Source organism: Castor canadensis, chromosome 6 (genome assembly GCF_047511655.1).
Source record: "Castor canadensis chromosome 6, mCasCan1.hap1v2, whole genome shotgun sequence".
Taxonomy (NCBI): domain Eukaryota; kingdom Metazoa; phylum Chordata; class Mammalia; order Rodentia; family Castoridae; genus Castor; species Castor canadensis.
This window is the reverse complement of record NC_133391.1, coordinates 18371713-18392791: the sequence shown is the minus strand read 5'-3', so window position 1 is coordinate 18392791 and position 21079 is coordinate 18371713. Positions and strand designations below refer to the sequence as shown.

Below are 21079 nucleotides of genomic sequence, written 5' to 3'. Positions count from 1 at the left end.
TCCATGCTGGAACCAAGAAGAGGCGAGAAGGAAGCCTCCACAGGCCAAGGAAAAGAGAACAGCATCCTTGTGGGGTGTTCTGGCCCAGGGGGACTGTGTGTACAAAGCAGGATTCCAGGTGTGGAAGCACTAAAGCTATTTATTAGCTTATTTGAAGAGAGCCAGTATTCTTATCAATTGAATTTCACAACCCAGAAATTGTACACCTTTCTATTTTAAAATTTTATATACTGAACATATTTCAATTTTATTATCTAATATTCCTTGCTTACTCTTAAGTAATTAATATTTGCATTGATAATTATGACTTATATCCTTCCCCCTTTTATTCTTTGTTTTGGTATACAGAAAATCCATCAAGGAATCTTATTCATAATTGATTACCTAGGTGAATTACATTAGTAGTCAATAAGTTTGAGTAATTTTCAATTCATCTTCCTGCACTGTAACTGCTTTTGAATCCATTAATTTAAATAGTGCTGTCATTAAATGCTGTCAGTACAAAATCTCTTAAGTCATATTGCAGGATGGGTGGAAAAACTAAAAATATAATAAAATGGTCATGAATTAGTTAAAGCATTTATCCCTCCATCAAGTAGTTACTGGACACATACTATAACCCTGGCCAAGTTACATAGCCTAGATAATTTTGTTTTCTCAACTATAAAATGTAAATAACCAAAAAAATCTACCTAAGGATTTGATGCTACAATGCATTGCTTAGCTTCGCACATACTGAGTACCCAATAAACACTGACGTGACGATGACACTGAAATACCCCATAAACCACTCTTCCCAACTCCCAGAGCCACGAGATGATCACGCTTGTCTTCATTTTTCTTTTTACTGTTTAGTCTAGCCAAGTCTGTATTTATTCTCCCTCATCAATTCATTAACCATCAATTAACCTACACACATATACACACAGGACTATGAGAAACACTTCTACCTTACAATCCATTACCTCCCATTCATTTGCAATTTCTGAAGGCCCTCAATAAATACTGCTACAGTTCAAACAAAACTGGAACACTATAGAGCACTCAAAAAGTCCTACAGCCATAAAGGTATTAATAGGTCAGGCCACTTATAAACAAGACGGTCCCACAATGAGTGTGAGACAACAATAAGCTACACCATGTTTGTAGAATCACACTGAGCCACATCTATGTGTGTGCACAGTACTGCATTTAAGTTTAGAAACATGAATACATTCTCTCTGTATAACTCTGCAGTATTCAGAACTGCTTGCTGATCACTGCTCTCCAAGTTTGCAAGAACACCTGTTTTCTTACTACATTATAGACGGAAAGTCCCATTACCCAGAGCCCAGTCTCATCAAGAGACAGACGGCCAGGTCAAGCAGGACACCACGTGCTTACCCACTTCTGCCAAGGTTCTGATACAAGACTCCACTGAGGCCTTCTGTGCGGGGTTCGGCCAGGTGCAGTTGTAAATTCTGAAGGCAGACTGCAGCAGCTGGATGAAAACTGGCTGATGTGTCTAAAAACAAAGGAAACAGGCAAATAGCAATGTAGAACACTAGCGTGACTAATGTGGGTCTGCACAGTACCAGAAAGGGACATCAAAACACAATAGACCTTCACATTTCAGAGTGTTCATAAATACCTCCTCAGGGAACATTTATGATGGGCTCCCTTCATCATCAGCACAGGACAGTCACTACAGAAAATCAATTATTTGCCTTTTAGCTATAGTCTTAATCAGAAAATATGCTATTTTCTGAAGTCAATGACCTTACTTTTTATAATCCCTTATTTACCACCAACTGCAAATAGAGCAGGTGCTACTGCTTTGGTTTGTTTGTTTGGTTTTACATGATACACAAGTAGAGAGGGCAGATATTTTGAACTACAAAACCCACTTCATGTTCCTATCTATCAGTTTAACTACTCCATGAAGGAGGTATAACTGAAGTGATATTTTGTAAAATTAATCTATAATCACTCTGGAAGAGTTGGGAACCACAGAAATAAATCAATAATCCTTTGATGTGGGATTGGTTCAGTATGGATGTAATTCTGTATTGAATATTTTTGATCCAAGGTTGGTTGGATTTTCAGATGCAAAGCTAGTGGATGCAGAGGATCAGCTATATTTAATTCCTAAATTTCTCTCTGTATAGAAGCATATGTATCTTTACACAAATCTGGATAATAACATAATGCAATTCAGTGGTTAATATTACTTAATAATCACTGTCCTCAGTCATCAATCTTTCCTTTTAAAAGATGATTTTTATTTTTTTCTTTTATTCATATGTGCATACAATGTTTGGGTCATTTCTTACCCCCTTTCCCCCACCCTCTCCCTTTCCCCCCCTACCCCCCTCGCTACCAGGCAGAAACTATTTTGCCCTCATCTCTGATTTTGTTGAAGAGAGAATATAAGCAATAATAGGAAGGAACAAGGTTTCTGCTAGTTGAGACAAGGATAGCTATATAGGGAGTTGACTTGCATTGCTTTCCTGTACATGTGTTACCTTCTAAATTAATTCTTCTCGAACTAACCTTTTCTCTAGTTCCTGGTCCCCTTCTCCTATTGGCCTCAGTTGCTTTAAAGTATCTGCTTTAGTTTCTCTGCATTGAGGGCAACAAATGCTATCTAGTTTTTTGGGTGTCTTACCTATCCTCATACCTCCCTTGTGTGCGCTCGCTTTATCGTATGATCAGAGTCCAGTCCCCTTGTTGTAAAACATGATTTTTAATTGGTATATAATAAGCCACTCTACAAAAGTACGATAATTTATTTAGCTGCCCCATTTGTGGACATTTAAAGTTGATGTCAACTTCTAAGTATTATAAATAAATACCTGGATGAAAATCTCAATATATGCACCTCTGCTGATGCTTTTAGATAAATCCCCAAAGTGGAACTACTGGGTTAGAATTCCCATCCATTTAAAGAATCATGCAGCTATTTCGACAGTTGGCAAGCAATCAACATACAGACATGAAAGGTTTTGTTTTGTGTAGAGAGTGAGGAAAAATAACTCAATTTGAATGTGAGGTGAGGTCTCTTTGAAATAAAACTTGGTAAACTCAGAAAAGAGAATAACAGTGAGAAGAGTTAGAGATGGTTAGAGAGAGAAGGTCACTCATCTGAAGTGTGGGAAACGACTTTCTCACTGGATTAAAGTTCTTTTCTACTCAAAGCAAATTCTTTTTCATTCCTTTTCTTGGTGGTACTGAGGTTAGAACTCAGGGCTTCATGCTTATTAGACAGGTGCTCTACAGCTTGAGACACATTTCTAGCCCATCTTGCTCTGGTTATTTGGAGACAGGGTCTCAGTTTTGCCCAGGACAGCCTGGACCACAATCCTATTTTAAGCTTCCCACCACAGCTGGGATGACAGGAGCATACCACCACAGCCAGCTTTTTTTCTGTTGAGATGAGGTCTCCAGAACTTTTTGCCTGGGCTGGTCTAGAACCATGATCCTCCCCATCTCAGCCTCCCAAGTAGCTAGGGTTACAGGCATGAGCCACTGGTGCCCAGCTTAAACAAGACAAACTCTTAGAACCCTTCTGTGGGTCAAGCTACCTGGAGACTGGTACTGTTGTCTGAAAAGGGTGAGTTGAAGAAGCCGCTCACAATGTTCATGACTGACTCAGTGACACACTTCTCCAGGAAGATGTCTGCGTGTTTCCTGTCTGTAGTAGTGTTGCAAACCTAAAGAGAAAGCGAAATGGTTTAACATGCTTTATCACATCTTTGCAATATAAGTAAATACTAGAATCGCCTAAAAAGTGTCCCAAAGTAGTTCTACATAACAATTTTTGTGCTTTTTAAAGTTCTTCCCCAAATTCATTAAAACTGCATCATTATGCAGAAGCCTCTCCTTCAAATTTGACTGTGACTTCAGCCAGGGACCAGATTCCTTCAGACTCCCATATCCTTGTATTTTATTTCTTCTCCCTTTTCTTGCACACCAATCTCTCTCCTGATTCCCATGGTAGTTTTGCCTGAAAACTGTCTCCGTCAGTGTGAGGAAGTCAAAGTGGAAACAGTCATCATAAGAAAGTGGTGATGTAATGGTGGTGTAGCTCTGCACACATTTCCCTGAACTGAAACTGCAGAGGGCTAACACAGAAGCCCTGTGGGGAGGAGAACAGAAGGGCACAATAGGACAAATCTAAACCTTTTCCACAGCCACAGCTTATTGTGAGGCATGGACGTGCTCTGTGTCTGTTCTTCACTGAGAAGGGAAGCAAGAAGACACAGTAACACAGCCAGGGATGGCCCTGTTTCATGCTCTTATCTTCACATTTTATTAAATGAGGTATAATCTGGCCATGTTGCTAAACTATAAACTTCAGAGTGCGTCAGCATAGACAAATTGCAAAAGCTCGGCTACATGATTAAAAACAAATGAAAAGCACACGGGAATGTGGAAATAAAAAGAAGAAGGGGGACACCATATGTTCCAGATGTTCTTACACAATCCAAATTTCTATGTAATTGTTGTCTTTTCATAAGACACTTAATCAAAAGAGTAAGTGAATGCAATTTAACTTACTATTGCTTTAAAACTTTTCACACAAACTCACAAAAGAGGAAAATTCCCTTCTCAGACCACGTGCTCCAGGTGTTTGGGGTTAGTGCAAATGTCAGCAAGTGCTGGATGGAGGGGGAAGGACCAAGCACTTCCTATCTAGGAAGTCCATGTTTTCCTCGTGTATTGAATGGCACTTACCTGAAAGGGGTTACTAGATCTAAAAGAGTTTTAGTGTAATTACCATTATAGCTATTGGAGGGAACCATATAATGAAAGAAAATGTATTATGTCAAGTTATCAATTCTAGATATTTCTCTAGCACATAACACAGCATAGGGCACAAAAAGATGTTCAATACAGCAGTCCCTCTCATCCTCGGGGGATGGGTTCAAGACCACAGACAACATCAAACCCTATGTACACTGTGTGAACTTACACATATGTACCTGTGATAAAGTTTAATTCATAAATTAGGAGCAGTAAGAGACAAGCAAAAACAAAAATAAAACTTATAAAACAGACTATGGTAAAATGTTGAATGTTCTGTTCTCTATCGTCTATCTGTCTGTCTACCTACCTATATCTATCATCTATCCATCTGTATCTATCCATCTATGTCTATCTTATTGAACTTTAATCTTTTACCTTAAAGGAATAAATTTACAGCTTCTCTGTGGCATATCTGAATGCCAGAATCACTACTTTTGTTCATTGCAGCCATGATCAGGTAAAATAAGGATTATGTGAACACAAACACTAACATACAGCTAGTCTGATAATCAAGAGGGCTAAGCGACTGACTTGTAGGTAGTAATACAACGTGGACACACCAGACAAAGCAATGATTCACATCCCGGACCAGAAGGTATGGGATGACACATAATGGTGCAAGATTTCATTGTGCTTCCTAGAAGGTATGTGATTTAGAACTTATCAATTATTTATTTCTGGAAGTTTACATTTAATGTTTTCAAACTTCTGTCAACCTTGGATAATTGAACCTGCAGAAAATAGAACTAGTAAAGGGAACTACTAAAAATGTTTGTGAAACAAATGAATCAATTAATTTAGAAACTGAAAAATTAAGTACTCTCATTTTTGCTTTAGGTCACCTTTGGGTTAGGCGATATTTGTGAATGTCTGTACTTGGCATTTAAATTGAATGTGATCCCGAAATTAATTTTCTCAAGATGAACATGAATTAGCAGTTAGTTCTCCAAGTATGTTTCTAGCACTGCACTGGGTGTTACAATGAACATTTCTGATCTGGAGGCTAAAACTCTCTTAATGTTGAACTGGTACCAGGCCAATCCCAACACAACCAGCCTAAACAGTCTCCCTCTACATGCTGACATGTTACACATTTGTGGGGCTCTCTGTAGTTATCATAGCATCACACTGCATTATTGTTAGCACCTGGATGCTTGCATAAAACACCACCACCCAGAAATTTCCTTTCAGTCAGTATGTCAAGATAAAGGCTTTACTCCATCTTGGGTAATGAAAAGTCTGTGTTCACAAAGCTCAGTGAAACCCATTCCTCTTCCCAACACAGTTTTCTATGTTAGAGACACATTGACTTCACAGCCTACACTGCAGTATCATGGATAGTCAAGAAATGTGGAGGCCACTTTTCTTATTAAAACCTCTAAAAACTTTTCAGGAAAAACAGGATCTAATAAACAGTGTAATATTTCTCTATCCTGTCTTTTTCTTTTGCTTATTTTTTATTGCCTCTTTACAACATAGTTTGGAAGTGGCTCAAATAAAATTACATCACATTAAATGATCTTTTAACATGTAATACATATATTTCTAGGTTTCAATCTGTTTGCACATATTAATGACATAAAATTATTTCCTATAAAACATTTCTATGTACTGTCATTAGCTAAACATTTATTTTAAACAGGCTATATTTATTCTATCGTTTTAATGCACCATCATGCTTTAATCTAGTTTTGGAATGACTTGAGGTACACATTACCAAAATTACAAATCATCTTCTCAGTTATTTGCTTCTTGTCTTTTGTGGGATTTCCATTTATTCATTTATTTATTCACTTATTTATTTATTCATTCATCTTGGCTGCTTTACAGAATTGTGCAAGATTACTGATTTTACTCTCAGATTTTATTGGTATATTTCACCAAAGAAGGAACCGCCAGATGAGGGTGTAGAGACAGTTTCATACTGCTTGGTGGGTTGATCCTCTAAAATAAAGCCAGAACTGCCTAGGGGTGCACAGCGTGCCCCTCCATTGTCACAGCTGGTTCTTGGCCTTCAGGCTCTGGTTGGGTTCAGTCTGTGCATAGCACTGGCAGGAGGTTGTGGAGAAAAGACACAGATGTCAGCACTGCTGTAACTCTCCTCCACCCACATCTCCCTCTCCCTGCCAAGGCCACTTGCTCTGGGATGCACCTCATCCCAGAGCCTCTTTCAAACTCCCTAGACTCTCCAGTGACACTGCCCTGCCCCTTGCTTCTTTAGGCCTCCATTTAGTACAAAGCCTGGCTGCTCTCCTAACCGTTCTTGGTTCCTTCAGCCCTACCCACACCTCTGAGTCTGATGCATGTTTTCTACTGGAACTGAGTGCTGTACCTGTAGATTGTAATTACTCTGTGAATTTAATGATACCTAAAGGTTACTTCATTTTGTGTTTCTTGCATTGTTAAGAAGGCTGAGTACCTTTTACATAATTACTTTATTCTTATTTTCTGTCATTTATAAGCAATTCAAACCTTGAAGTAATTTTCCAAGAACCTAGATAGTGATTGTGCAGTATGCATTATTAGTTTAACATACTTTTTCTTCTTTTCTCTTTTTTGGTGTTCTGAAACAGAGTCTCACTATGTAGCCCAGGTTGGCTTTGAACACCCGATCCGTCTGCCTCGGCCTCCCAAGGTCTTGAGTTACAAGTGTGCACACCCAGCAAAATTTAACAGACTTTTTATAAGCTCTTTTAAGATTTTAAACTCTATTTAGAATCTTTACTTCATTACCTTTCATCATATGAACTAATTTTTAACATCCAGGCACTATTACTTATTTGATCAGGATTGTTTATTTAATATAAAGAAGACCAAACTGCCTTCCTACAAAAGAAGAGTCTACACATTTTATTATAATTTTATAATTCTTTAAACTATATGGAAATTGCTGTCATAGGTGATCTGACTTACAGATTCTAATTAGCTTTCTCCACATTGACAATGACCTAAACATCTACTAAATAGTAATTTCTGGCCTCTCTCTTAGGTTACTTTTGATTTATCTTGCACTGTGCCTCTATCAGCTACTTAAATCTCTCAAATACACCATGCAGCTTTTAAAATATTTTTAATGAAAAAAGTCCACCTTCAGAAATATTTGTCTTCTTTATTTCCAGATGAATTTTACTATCATTTGTTAAATTTCATGGCATATCACATAGGGACATAAATTATTAAATTAAAGCTAAATATGAGCTAGAAATTAGAATGTGAAGCCAAGAAAAACCAAGTTCTACTCTACTAGGGACTTTATTTGAGTCCAGAGACATAGCACAGATAATTAGTAAATATATAGCATGACAAGTAGTAAATACACAGAGAATAACAGACTGTAGAGAAAAATAAAGAGAAACAAGTGGTACAGAGAATGATATAGTAGGGGCAAGTGTGGTCGGGGATTACTATTTATTTAAGTTGCTTGGAAAACTTCGTTGTATAAAGCAACATTTTAGGGGTCAGGCACCCCTGTGCTTACCTGTAATCCCAGCTACTTGGGAGGTAGAGACTGGGAGGAATGCAGCTTGAGGCCAGCCCAGGCAGAAAGTTAGTGAGAACCCGTTTCGACAAATAAGCTGGGTATGGTGGCACATGCCTGTTATTCTGGCTACAAGGGAGGCCATAGCTAGGAAGATCACGTCTGAGGCCAGCCCCAGGCAAAAGTAAATCCCTATCCCAAAAATAACTAAAGCAAAATGGGGTCAGGAGAGTGGTTCAAGTGTTAAAGCACTTGTACAGCAAGTGCAATGCCCTGAGTTCAAACACTAGTAGTACCAGGAAAAAAAAAAAGGAAAAGAAAAGAAAATGAAGGAGAAGCAGCTATGGAGTTTCGAGGGAACAAATAAGAACCCGTCTCCACCACTAGAACACATGTTCCTAGACACCAGCAATCAGTCTGTCTTGCTCACACTGTACAGGCAGCATCTCAGCTGAATTTTATGTACTCTAAGATGATTTGTTGAATACACAAATGTTAGGTGAAATTTCCAGACACCATTATGTCTCAACTTCTCTGCTGGTGTACACAATGGCCCTCCTCTGTCCTGCTCTCATAGTGACTGCTACCCTTCCAAGGGTCACAGATGGTGCAGTGAGTCACCAACAGAGATCTGCATCAGTGGAGTCCCACAGGGAAGAGTCTGGCTGCGTGTGCTTCTTGTGCACTTGCTATGCAGCTGTTTAACTGAGGAGCTGTTTACACTGTATTTAATTTATCCTAATTAAAACTTAAAATTATATAGCCACATGTGTCAAGTGAAAGGGAAGGGAGGCTCTATCACACAGGTTGCAGAATGCAAATCCCACCGCTCATATGGGATTCCTAGAGGACAGTAAAAATGTCCCTCAACCATGTGAGGTGACATCTCATATTTATTCTAATTTGTATTCCTGTGAGGCCAACAGTTTGCAAATGATTGCTTTCTATGTCTGTTTTGTTTGTGAATTATCTGCCAAACACTGCACTGGCTGTCTTAGAATTCTAAGTTCATTTTCGAAAAGATTTTTGTAGGACCTCTGATAAACACAGAAGAAAATAAAATGAAGAACAAAAATTGTCCAGTGTTCTACAGTCAGATAAAACTGTGGTTAGCACTTGGTATCTTTTCTTCTAGTGTTTTTTTCTGTGCCATAGATACTGTACATAACAGAAATCATTCTGGATCAGATGACGTTTATTTATTCCACAGATAGTTACTGATTGTCTGCTGTGTGAGACATTGCTCTAGGTGAGTCATGGAGCAGGAGCTATACAGACAAAATCCCTGCCTTCCTTTGCTTGTCTTGAAACAAAAAATTTCATAAAGAAATTCAGGAGATAATTCTATGAAGAAAAATAGTAACTGGTTTGTGGGCTATAAAGAGCTTAGAATCCTGGAAGAAGAGTGGACTAGATGATTCCGGTGGGAGCTCAGAAGCCCAGAATACCAACAGAAATGCAGACAGTGAAGGCCAGGCTCATGGGGGTTCAGAGGAGAACAAGAACCTGATCAGGACTCAACTGGAGGCCATTCATTTAGTATTCTGGCAAAGAACCTGTCCACATTTTGTCTGTGACCTGAGACTTTGTGGGAGGCTGAGTTTAATAGTGACGGACTAATGAACCTGGAGGAGGAAATTCTAAACCATTCAGGCTGTGGCATGGTTACTGCTGGTTGGTTTTAGCCAGATTTGGAGTGAGAATTGGGAGCAAAAAGCACAGTGAAAAAATTTGAAAAATGTGCAGTTCAGTGAGAAAAAAGAGTAAATTAAAGTTGGCAACAAGGAAGATGTGGCTCTTAAGGAGATTAAGGCCATTAAAATAGAATTCATTCACTTTGTCCTGGGACAATAGGAAAGATGCCTTGAGGCTATCACAGGAATCAGTGAAATCCCCACCTATCACATCTTCAAGGACTATAATGTGGAAACTCATTTAAAACACTTCCTTAAGAAGAGAGAGCCATCAGAGCACCACACTGGCATAGGGCCATCTAGGAAGTTGTTTTCCCTGATTCACTTCACTGTACTCAGCAACCAGGCACTCAGAGGCCACTGTAGTCATGGTCCAAGAAGCATGGCTACTGCTTGATCTGGCAGCTGACCTTGGAATCGTCCATGTGTGCTGGTTTTGCAGACATGCAGAATGCAAGAGTAATGGAGTCATGGAGGCTTCCACCAGATTTCAAAAGAAGGCCTGAGAGGCCCTCCTTTGTGTGACAGAGTCAGAATTCCTGCAGACAGACCCTGAAAGGGTGATGTGTGAAACTGTAGGGGTGAAGCCTAAGCTGCAACAGAGACCCAAGGAAGTTGGAGATGCCAGGAATATTGAACAAGGAAAGCCTCAGGTAACAAGCTCCCAGTCCAAGAGAGATTCCATGTGAGCTGCAAATATTGAGGCTATACGGACAGTCCTGCCCAAACCTTTGGAGTTCATATCATGCCATCACATGCCCTGGTTGCTAGACATGGATTTGCTTTTTTCCCTGCTGGGGTTAAGTCTTGCTTTGATTCAATTATACTTTGCTCTTCCCTTATTCCTCTCTTTTGGAATAGAAATGTGTACTCTAAGCCATTGAATCTTGGAAGTGTATAGCTTACTTTTGATTCTAAAGGATCTTGCATGACTGGAAGTGTACCTCAGGGTGCAGATTGCCTACTTTGCAACTGTGAAGCCCTGAGTTCAAATTCCTGTTCCATGAAAAAAAGTTCTTAAAAAAAAAAAAGCAAATAAAGAATCTTGCAGCTAACAGTTTGCCTTGGGTTTCAGAGGAGAATTTGAATGTGGTTTGGACCAAGTTTGAACAATTCTGGAATTGTCAAGATTGTGGGAACTCTTGTAAAATGCATTTTGCATTGTGAGCCTTTTGGGGACCAGGGTCAGAATGCTATGGTTTGGATATGAAGTGTACCCACGAAAGGCTCATACATTTAAGGCTTGGTCCCCAGATGGTGATGCTATTTTGGGAGGAAGTTCTGGGGTCTAGCTGGAAGAAGTAGGTCACTGGGAATGTCCTTGGGGACTGTATCCTGGGCCTCTCTCTTTGCTTCCTATCTGCCAAAAGGTGACTAGTCTCCTTTTCCACAGGACCTCCCCACCATAATGGACAAAACATCTGAAATTGTGAAGTTGTATGTGTCTGGTATTTTACCACAGCAATGAAAAAAACTGACTAACACAGGGACTGAAAGAAGATAAGGAAGAAGTCATTGGAATTCTCGGGGTCAATAATCCCAGAAAATGCAAAGGTTCTGAGATGAGAGAGTGTTTGGAGAAGCAACAAGGAGGCCACAATGTGGAACAGATAGCTACCTGGGGAACAATAAGAAAATAGATGAAGAAAATGAAGAAGAGGGGAAAGGAGTGGTAGCAGATTAAAGGTAACATCACTCAGGGTTTTTACTTTGGGTCAGGCAGGATATCTCTGGAGGCTATGGAGGAAAGAGACCTCCTTCTCCAGAGAAAAGATTATGAACCTTGGAACAAGGTGGTCATGACGGAAGTTTCAAAAATAGTCAATTTGGGGTATTTTATGGTTAGAATTTGTAGAATTTGCTGAAGGACTAGAGGTAGAGTGTAAGAACATAAGATTTAGATGACACCAAGATGTTTCGCCTGGATGCCTTGAGTGACTAATGGAATTGTCATTTGTTGACATGCTGAAGACTTGAGAAGAATTGTTTTATAGCAGAACATAGGCATGAACAACAGGTTTAAATCAGATAGCCAAATGGACAGGTCATGTTGAGCACTGGATACAGGCTGGACATCAAAGGAAGAGTACAGGCTTCAATAAACCTGGAGTAAATTGGAGAATAGATAAAATCAGCAGGGAAGTGACAATAGGCCTGTCACAACACAATATTTAGAAGCTGGGAAGGTGCAGACAAACAGCCAGAAGGCTGAGGAGAAGACAGTGATGTGAGAGGCAGAGAGAAAGGAAACTGATCCTGGAGGCAATGTAGATGGTTTCAAGAAAGAACTGGTTATGATAAATAACATGAATAGCTGAAAATATGATGGAGGGCAGGAATAGCAAATCAATCATCAAGAACAGACAAGCAGGTCATTGGACCAGGTAGGCACCATCAATACTTTCAGCATGAAAGTTAAGGAGATAAATAAAGTAACAATTTAGGGAAAGGCATTACACAAAGAATGAAGTTTATAAATACTTTATACTTTGTCACTTCCCTGCAAAGCTAGTAAGGCCATGTGAAAAGAACACTTCAAAATGAATCCTATTAATCACTAATTCAACCGACAAAAGTCAAGAAAATTACAGAAAATCTATTTAATCCTCTTAATGAAAGAAATCAGAAAGTGTGTTTCAATATATATAAATTCTATCTTATATCCTATGTCCTAGCTATTTGGTAAGTTAAATAAAGGTAGTGACTGGCTCAAGTGATCTATCTGAAAATGAAATATCCTGACTTTTCTTCTTAGGCAATGACTGCAGGGACGATGGCATGCACTACATTAGGTATACTTCTAAATTCTTTCTCATCTAATTTCATTCTGCTGATCATTATAGGATCTGGAAATTGATAGCAAAATTGGGAACATCTTCAAAAAAATATATAATTGAAAGCTAACACTGATCATAGTCCACCCTTGTGGGTGTTTTCTAATAATGACTCATGTCCCCTGGCTTTGCAACAACAGTCAGGTATGAGGCCAAAGAAAAACATTTCTGCTTCACAAACACCAACTTCAGCTGCAGTAGAGCGCAGATCAAAATGGCTGGCATTAAATACTCTGAAAGAATAACAACCTTCCATGGGTCTAATAGCTTTGCTGCCTGCCTGAGTCTACTGTATTTATGAGCCACGGAGACTGTTTGTGTCAAGACATCAGAATGGGATAACCAGGTGAAACAATCTAGCACCCCATTATTAAAAACATCTTTCTTTTTAGAGTCTGAAGAAGATAAAAGACAAGGTGTGGGCAGCGGGGGGTGGGGGTGGGGAGCAAATGAGAAGATGAAGACACAAATAGAGGTGACTGCTGTACAGGGCTTTATTCCAGAAAACTATGGTAAGAAAGGTGGGAAGGTGTGCGTGCTGCCACATGAAAATGTTTCATGTTCTCCAAATTTCTGTTAAACACTAACTGTGAAGGCCAGACCCCTGCATGAAGTACTGGGTTCCAGCCTAGATGATACACATTGATGAGGATTCCAAGATGGCGGCTAGAGGGAGGAAGCAGAAAGCGAGCCTCCTATAGTGAAATCTTGGAGAGACGCCGGAGACACACTTTGCAGGCATAATCACTGAGAAAAGGCATAACTTTGACCCCTCCACACCTCCAGCCAGCGCAAAGCATTTCTACTTCACGTTAAATGGAGAAACCAGGAGGGCCCCGGGGACGCCAGTCTCCGGCGCCCAGACAGCTTGGGAAGACGAGGACCAGGTGAGCTTTGCGGTACCGCGGTTCTCCCACAGACAAGCCTGGGCCAGAGCAGCATAGCCCCCTGGACAGACTGACCTCCACCCAGGAAAAAAGAGAAACTGAGTAATAAGCAATAAGAACAAATAAGACACGCGGGAAAGAGGGTGGGGCGCCCTGAGTGCCAAAGATTGGGGGAAGGGAATCCTTCCCGGGACTGTAAATAAACAAGCCAGGCGGGCCGGAGAGCCTCTGGCGGGAGCGGGGTGCGCACCCACCAACCAGGAGCGGGGACGCTTGTGAGAGTGGCGGAGGGGGGAAAACTCCACAGGAGAGGAGGGAAGACCCACTTCCTATGTGAGCTGTAAACAAACATGGTGGCTGGCAGGAGCAGCAGCACCGCCCAGTAATCAGGAGCAGGAAAGCTTGTGAAAACAGAGGTGGGAGAAGAACTGCACAGGAGAGGGGGGAAGACCCACCTCCCACATGAACTATAAATAAACATGCAGGCCTGACAACACAGGTGCAGTGTCACCTTTCCCAGTACTTGGAAAGGAGAAAGCTTGTAGCAGAGGCTCACGCACAAGAGAAATCTGAGCAAACAAAGCCTGCAGGGCCAGGTGAGGGCTAAGCTCACCCCAGAGATCTGCATAAATAACGCCTCCAGCAAAAGCAGGCTGACAGCAGCAGGCAGGCAAGCCACAGCTGCAGATACCATTCTCAGAACTGTCTCCAGACTCTTTTTTTTTTTTTTCTTTGTCTCCCTACCTTTGATGAGAACAACCGAATTACACCTAAAAGCTAAAAAACTTACTGAAACAGTATTGCATTTGAACTTGGGACGCTTCGTGGGGCTTTTTTTTGTGTGTGTGTGTGTACTTTTCTTCTACTTTATGCGTCCCCTTTGATGAGACAACTACAGAACAACATCTGAGGTACCATCTCCAGGACTGGAGACTGAGACTACACTGCATTTGAACTTGGAGGTTTTTTGGTTTTTTAAAATTTTCTATTTTTTCATTTTATTTTAATACACTTTTATAAATATTTTTCTTTCATTTACTTATTATTAATATACTTATTATTAATTAAACAACTCAAGACCTGTGAAAAGAAAATGCAAGAACTCACCGACTCCATCAAAAGACCAAACCTGAGAATCATGGGCATCGAAGAAGGAGAAGAGGTGCAAGCAAAGGGAATGCGTAATATATTTAACAAAATAATAATGGAAAATTTCCCAAATCTAGGGAAAGATGTACCCATACACATGCAAGAGGCCTCCAGGACACCAAACAGACCAGATCAAAATAGAACTACCCCACGACATATCATCATTAAAACAACAAGTTCAGAAACTAAGGAAAGAATATTGAAGGCTGTAAGAGAGAAAAAACAAGTAACATACAAAGGTAAACCCATCAAAATCACAGCAGACTTCTCAACAGAAACATTAAAAGCAAGAAGAGCGTGGGGTGAGATCTTCTAGGCACTTAATGAAAATAACTTCAACCCCAGAATACTCTACCCAGCAAAACTATCATTCAAAATACATGGAGCAATAAAAGTCTTCCATGATAAGCAGAAACTAAAACAATATGTGACCACAAAGCCACCACTACAAATGATTCTTCAAGGGATTCTGCACACAGAAAGTGAAACCCAACTTAACCATGAAAAGACAGGCAGCACCAAACCACAGGAAAAGAAAAAGCAAGACATTAGAGAGTAACCTCAACTTAGGTACACACAATCAAACCTTCAAACAACTAAGACAACTAAATGACAGGAATCACCACAAACCTATCAATACTAACACTTAATGTTAATGGACTTAATTTACCCATCAAAAGGCACCACTTGACGAAATGGATTAAAAAGGAAGATCCAACAAATTGTTGCTTACAGGAGACCCAGCTCACAGACAGAAATAAGCATAGGCTAAGGATGAAAGGCTGGAAGAACATTTACCAAGCCAATGACCCCCGAAAACAGGCAGGAGTAGCAATAATTATCTCTGACAAAGTAGACTTCAAACCTACATTGATCAAACAAGATAAAGAAGGACATTCCATACTAATAAAAGGCGAAATAGACCAAAAGGAAATAATAATCATCAACCTGTATGCACCCAATGTCAACACACCCAATTTCATCAAACATACTCTGAAAGACCTAAAAGCATATATTAACTCCAGCACAGGAGTTAACATTCTTCTCAGCAGCCCATGCATGGAACCTTCTCCAAAATAGATCATATCCTAGGGCACAAAGCAAGCCTCAGCAAATATAAGAAAATAGAAATAATACCGTGCATACTATCTGATCACAATGCAGTAAAAGTAGAACTCAACAACAAAAGTAAAGACAAAAAATATGCAAACAGCTGGAAACTAAATAACTCATTGCTTAATGAAGAATGGATCATCGATGAAATAAAAGAGGAAATTAAAAAGTTCCTGGAAGTCAATGAAAATGAAAACACAACCTACTAGAACCTATGGGACACAGCAAAGGCAGTCCTGAGAGGAAAGTTTACAGCCATGAGTGCATATATTAAAAAGACTGAAAGATCCCAAATCAATGACCTAATGATACATCTAAAACTCCTAGAAAAACAAGAACAAGCAAATCCCAAAACAAATAGAAGGAGAGAAATAATAAAAATAAGAGTTGAAATCAACAAAATAGAAACCAAAAAAACCATACAAAGAATTAATGAAACAAAAAGTTGGTTCTTTGAAAAAATAAACAAGATCGATAGACCCCTGGCAAACCTGACTACAATGAGGAGAGAAAAAACCCAGATCAGTAGAATCAGGAATGCAAAAGGGGAGATAACAACAAACACCATGGAAGTCCAGGGAATCATCAGAGACTACTTTGAGAACCTATATTCAAATAAATTTGAAAATCTTAAAGAAATGCACAGATTTCTAGATACATATGACCATCCAAAACTGAACCAAGAGGAAATTAATCACCTGAATAGATTTATAACACAAAATGAAATTGAAGCAGCAATCAAGAGTCTCCCCAAAAAGAAAAGTCCAGGACCTGATGGATTCTCTGCTGAATTCTATCAGACCTTTAAAGAAGAACTGATACCAACCCTCCTTAAACTATTCCACGAAATAGAAAGGGAAGGAAAACTGCCAAACACATTTTATGAAGCCAGTATTACACTTATCCCAAAACCAGGCAAAGACACCTCCAAAAAGGAGAACTATAGGCCAATCTCTTTAATGAACATTGATGCAAAAATCCTCAACAAAATAATGGCAAACCAAATTCAACAACACATCAAAAAGATTATTCACCACGACCAAGTAGGCTTTATCGCAGGGATGCAGGGGTGGTTCAACATACGAAAATCAATAAACATAATAAACCACATTAACAGAAGCAAAGACAAAAACCATTTGATCATCTCAATAGATGCAGAAAAAGCCTTTGATAAGATCCAACACCATTTCATGATAAAAGCTCTAGGAAAACTAGGAATAGAAGGAAAGTACCTCAACATTATAAAAGCTATATATGACAAACCTCCAGCCAACATTATACTTAACGGAGAAAAACTGAAACCATTCCCTCTAAAATCAGGAACCAGACAAGGATGCCCGCTACCTCCACTCCTATTCGACATAGTACTGGAATTCCTAGCCAGAGCAATTAGGCAAGAAGAAGGAATAAAAGGAATACAAATAGGTAAAGAAACTGTCAAAATATCCCTATTTGAGGACGACATGATCCTATACCTTAAAGACCCAAAAAACTCTACTCAGAAGCTTCTAGACATTATCAATAGCTATAGCAAGGTAGCAGGATATAAAATCAACATAGAAAAATCATTAGCATTTCTATACACTAACAATGAGCAAACGGAAAAAGAATGTATGAAAACAATTCCATTTACAATAGCCTCAAAAAAAATCAAATACCTAGGTGTAAACCTAACAAAAGATGTGAAAGACCTCTACATGGAAAACTACACACTTCTGAAAAAAGAGACTGAGGAAGACTATAGAAAGTGGAGAGACCTCCTGTGCTCATGGATTGGTAGAATCAATATAGTAAAAATGTCGATACTCCCAAAAGTAATCTACATGTTTAATGCAATTCCCATCAAAATTCCAATGACATTCATTAAAGAGATCGAAAAATCTACCGTGAAATTTATATGGAAACACAGGAAGCCACGAATAGCCAAGGCAATACTCAGTCAAAAGAACAATGCAGGAGGTATCACAATACCTGACTTCAAACTATATTACAAAGCAGTACCAATAAAAACAGCATGGTACTGGCACAAAAACAGACATGAAGACGAGTGGAACAGAATAGAGGACCCAGATATGAAGCCACACAACTATAACCAACTTGTCTTTGACAAAGGAGCTAAAAATATACGATGGAGAAATAGCAGCCTCTTCAACAAAAACTGCTGGGAAAACTGGTTAGCAGTCTGCAAAAAACTGAAACTAGATCCATGTATATCACCCTTTACCAAGATTAACTCAAAATGGATCAAGGATCTTAATATCAGACCCCAAACTCTTAAGTTGATACAGGAAAGAGTAGGAAATACTCTGGAATTAGTAGGTATAGGTAAGAACTTTCTCAACGAAACCCCAGCAGCACAGCAACTAAGAGATAGCATAGATAAATGGGACCTCATAAAGCTAAAAAGCTTCTGTTCATCAAAAGAAATGGACTCTAAACTGAAGAGAACACCCAGAGTGGGAGAAAATATTTGCCAACTATACATCAGACAAAGGACTGATAACCAGAATATATAGGGAACTTAAAAAACTAAATTCTCCCAAAACTAATGAACCAATAAAGAAATGGGCAAGTGAACTAAACAGAACTTTCTCAAAAGAAGAAATTCAAATGGTCAAAAAACACATGAAAAAATGCTCACCATCTCTAACAATAAAGGAAATGCAAATTAAAACCACACTGATTCCACCTCACCCCTGTTAGAATAGCCATCATTAGCAACACCACGAACAACAGGTGTTGGCGAGGATGCAGGGAAAAAGGAACCCTCTTACACTGTTGGTGGGAATGTGAACTAGTACAACCATTCTGGAAAAAAATTTGGAGGCTACTTAAAAAGCTAGACATTGATCTACCATTTGATCCAGCAATACCACTCTTGGGGATATACCCAAAAGACTGTGACACAGGTTACTCCAGAGGCACCTGCACACCCATGTTTATTGCAGCACTATTCACAATAGCCAAGTTACGGAAACAGCCAAGATGTCCCACCACTGATGAATGGATTAAGAAAATGTGGTATCTATACGCAATGGAGTTTTATGCAGCCATGAAGAAGAATGAAATGTTATCATTCGCTGGTAAATGGATGGAATTGGAGAACATCATTCTGAGTGAGGTTAGCCTGGCCCAAAAGACCAAAAATCATATGTTCTCCCTCATATGTGGACATTAGATCAAGGGCAAACACAACAATGGGATTGGACTTTGAGCACATGATAAAAGCGAGAGCACACAAGGGAGGGGTGAGGATAAGTAAGACACCTAAAAAACTAGCTAGCATTTGTTGCCCTCAACGCAGAGAAACTAAAGCAGATACCTTAAAAGCAACTGAGGCCAATAGGAAAAGGGGAACAGGTACTAGAGAAAAGGTTAGATCAAAAAGAATTAACCTAGAAGGTAACACACACGCACAGGAAATCAATGTGAGTCAATGCCCTGTATAGCTGTCCTTATCTCAACCTGCAAAAACCCTTGTTCCTTCCTATTATAGCTTATACTCTCTCTACAACAAAATTAGAAATAAGGGCAAAATAGTTTCTGCTGGGTATTGAGGGGGTGGGGGGGAGAGGGAGGGGACGGAGTGGGTGGTAAAGGAGGGAGTGGGTGGTAAAGGAGGGGGTGGGGGCGGGGGGAGAAATGACCCAAGCCTTGTATGCACATATGAATAATAAAAGAAAAAAATGATACACATTTACATAGAAATACAGACTAGAGTTAGAACCCAAGAGTATGTGAAAACAAGAATCCCAGAAACCATACAGAAGAGGAATCAATTTCTTCATGCAATACATGAAGAAATACTGGAAGACAAGACAGTTGTGTTTTAGCAACTGCTAGAGAAAGGCTTCCCATTCTACAACAAGCTGGGAGAGTCATCTAGCAAATCATTTCTTTTGAACCTCAAAGGCAAAACTGTGAGACCAACCTAAAAGACCTTAGAGTTTCATTCTTTTACAATTTCACAGAAGACCACTTACAAGAAGAGTTTTTTACTTCTAATAAACATTTGATCTTTGCTTAACTGAATTGGAGAGGGGAATTCAAGGTAAAAATTATAATAAATAAAAATTTTTAATAATTAAGTTCTATAGTAATAAAACCAAAAGCCTCAAAAACTAACAATGTCAATGTTAATAGAAACGTTTGGTTAGATGCTGGCAACTATGAACTAACTAGACATTAAGTTGGATGATATGACAACTAATTCTTCCAACACTAAGATGCTATGAGTCTTAGATTCAACTTAAAGAATTCCTCTCTTCTAGAGTCTATTCACCATTTACCACTGCTATAAATCAACCATTCTAGGACTTCACAACCTTGCTGACTCACTTCCTCTATGGCCATTCATGTCAACTGTGGCTGTGCAAGTCTAGCTTCCTGGATATGGCTTCTGGCTCTTGACTGTGCTGAATGGTCTCCTTTTTGGTTATATTCTGTGTTATTATTTTTTTTTATGTCTTGGAAGGTTCTTTTTATGGCGGGGAGGTGCAGTACTGGTGTTTGAACTCAGGGCCTCACACTTGCTAGGCAGCCACCAGCCCCCCGGGAAAGGTTCTTGAAAGTGCTCAAAAGGCTCCTTATGACCTTTTAATAATACTGCTGGTGACAATATGGGCAATGTTACCTGCTCTTTTACTACGTGCCAATGTGTATGATCACTGCATTATCTCACTGAATCTTCCCAGATCCTATGAAGAATGTCATGATTAAATTCCTTTTATAAATAAGGACACTCAGGGTCAAAGGAGTTAACTACCTTGCCCAAGATGACCAAGCTATTAAGAGGCAGAGTCTGGGGGCTGGTGGAGTGGCTCAAGTGGTAGAGCACCTTCTAACAAGTGTAAGGCCCTTAGTTCAAACCCCAGTACACACACATACACACATATACACCAAAAAAATAAATAAAAAAAAGCAGAGTCTAGCCTTGACCTCTGGTCAGACTAACTCCTTTGAAATTCCCATCTTAACTATGATTCTGCACTACAGTGATTCTCACCTAGGAACTTGTTAAAGATACTCGGCCTTCCAGATAGTGAGTCAGAAACTGCTGACAGGGCCCAACAACCTGTGGTTAAGCGAGGTGACATAACAAGGTAATTCTGATGCTACCTAAGTTTTGAGAACTAT

The 21079-nt window shown here is 39.5% G+C and overlaps 1 protein-coding gene across 8 annotated transcripts in view; it reads right to left on the bottom strand.

The window, feature by feature from the left end:
• Positions 1 to 21079, bottom strand: part of Itpr2 (inositol 1,4,5-trisphosphate receptor type 2) — an 842075-nt gene that overhangs the window by 208754 nt on the left and 612242 nt on the right. The window lies entirely within an intron of this gene.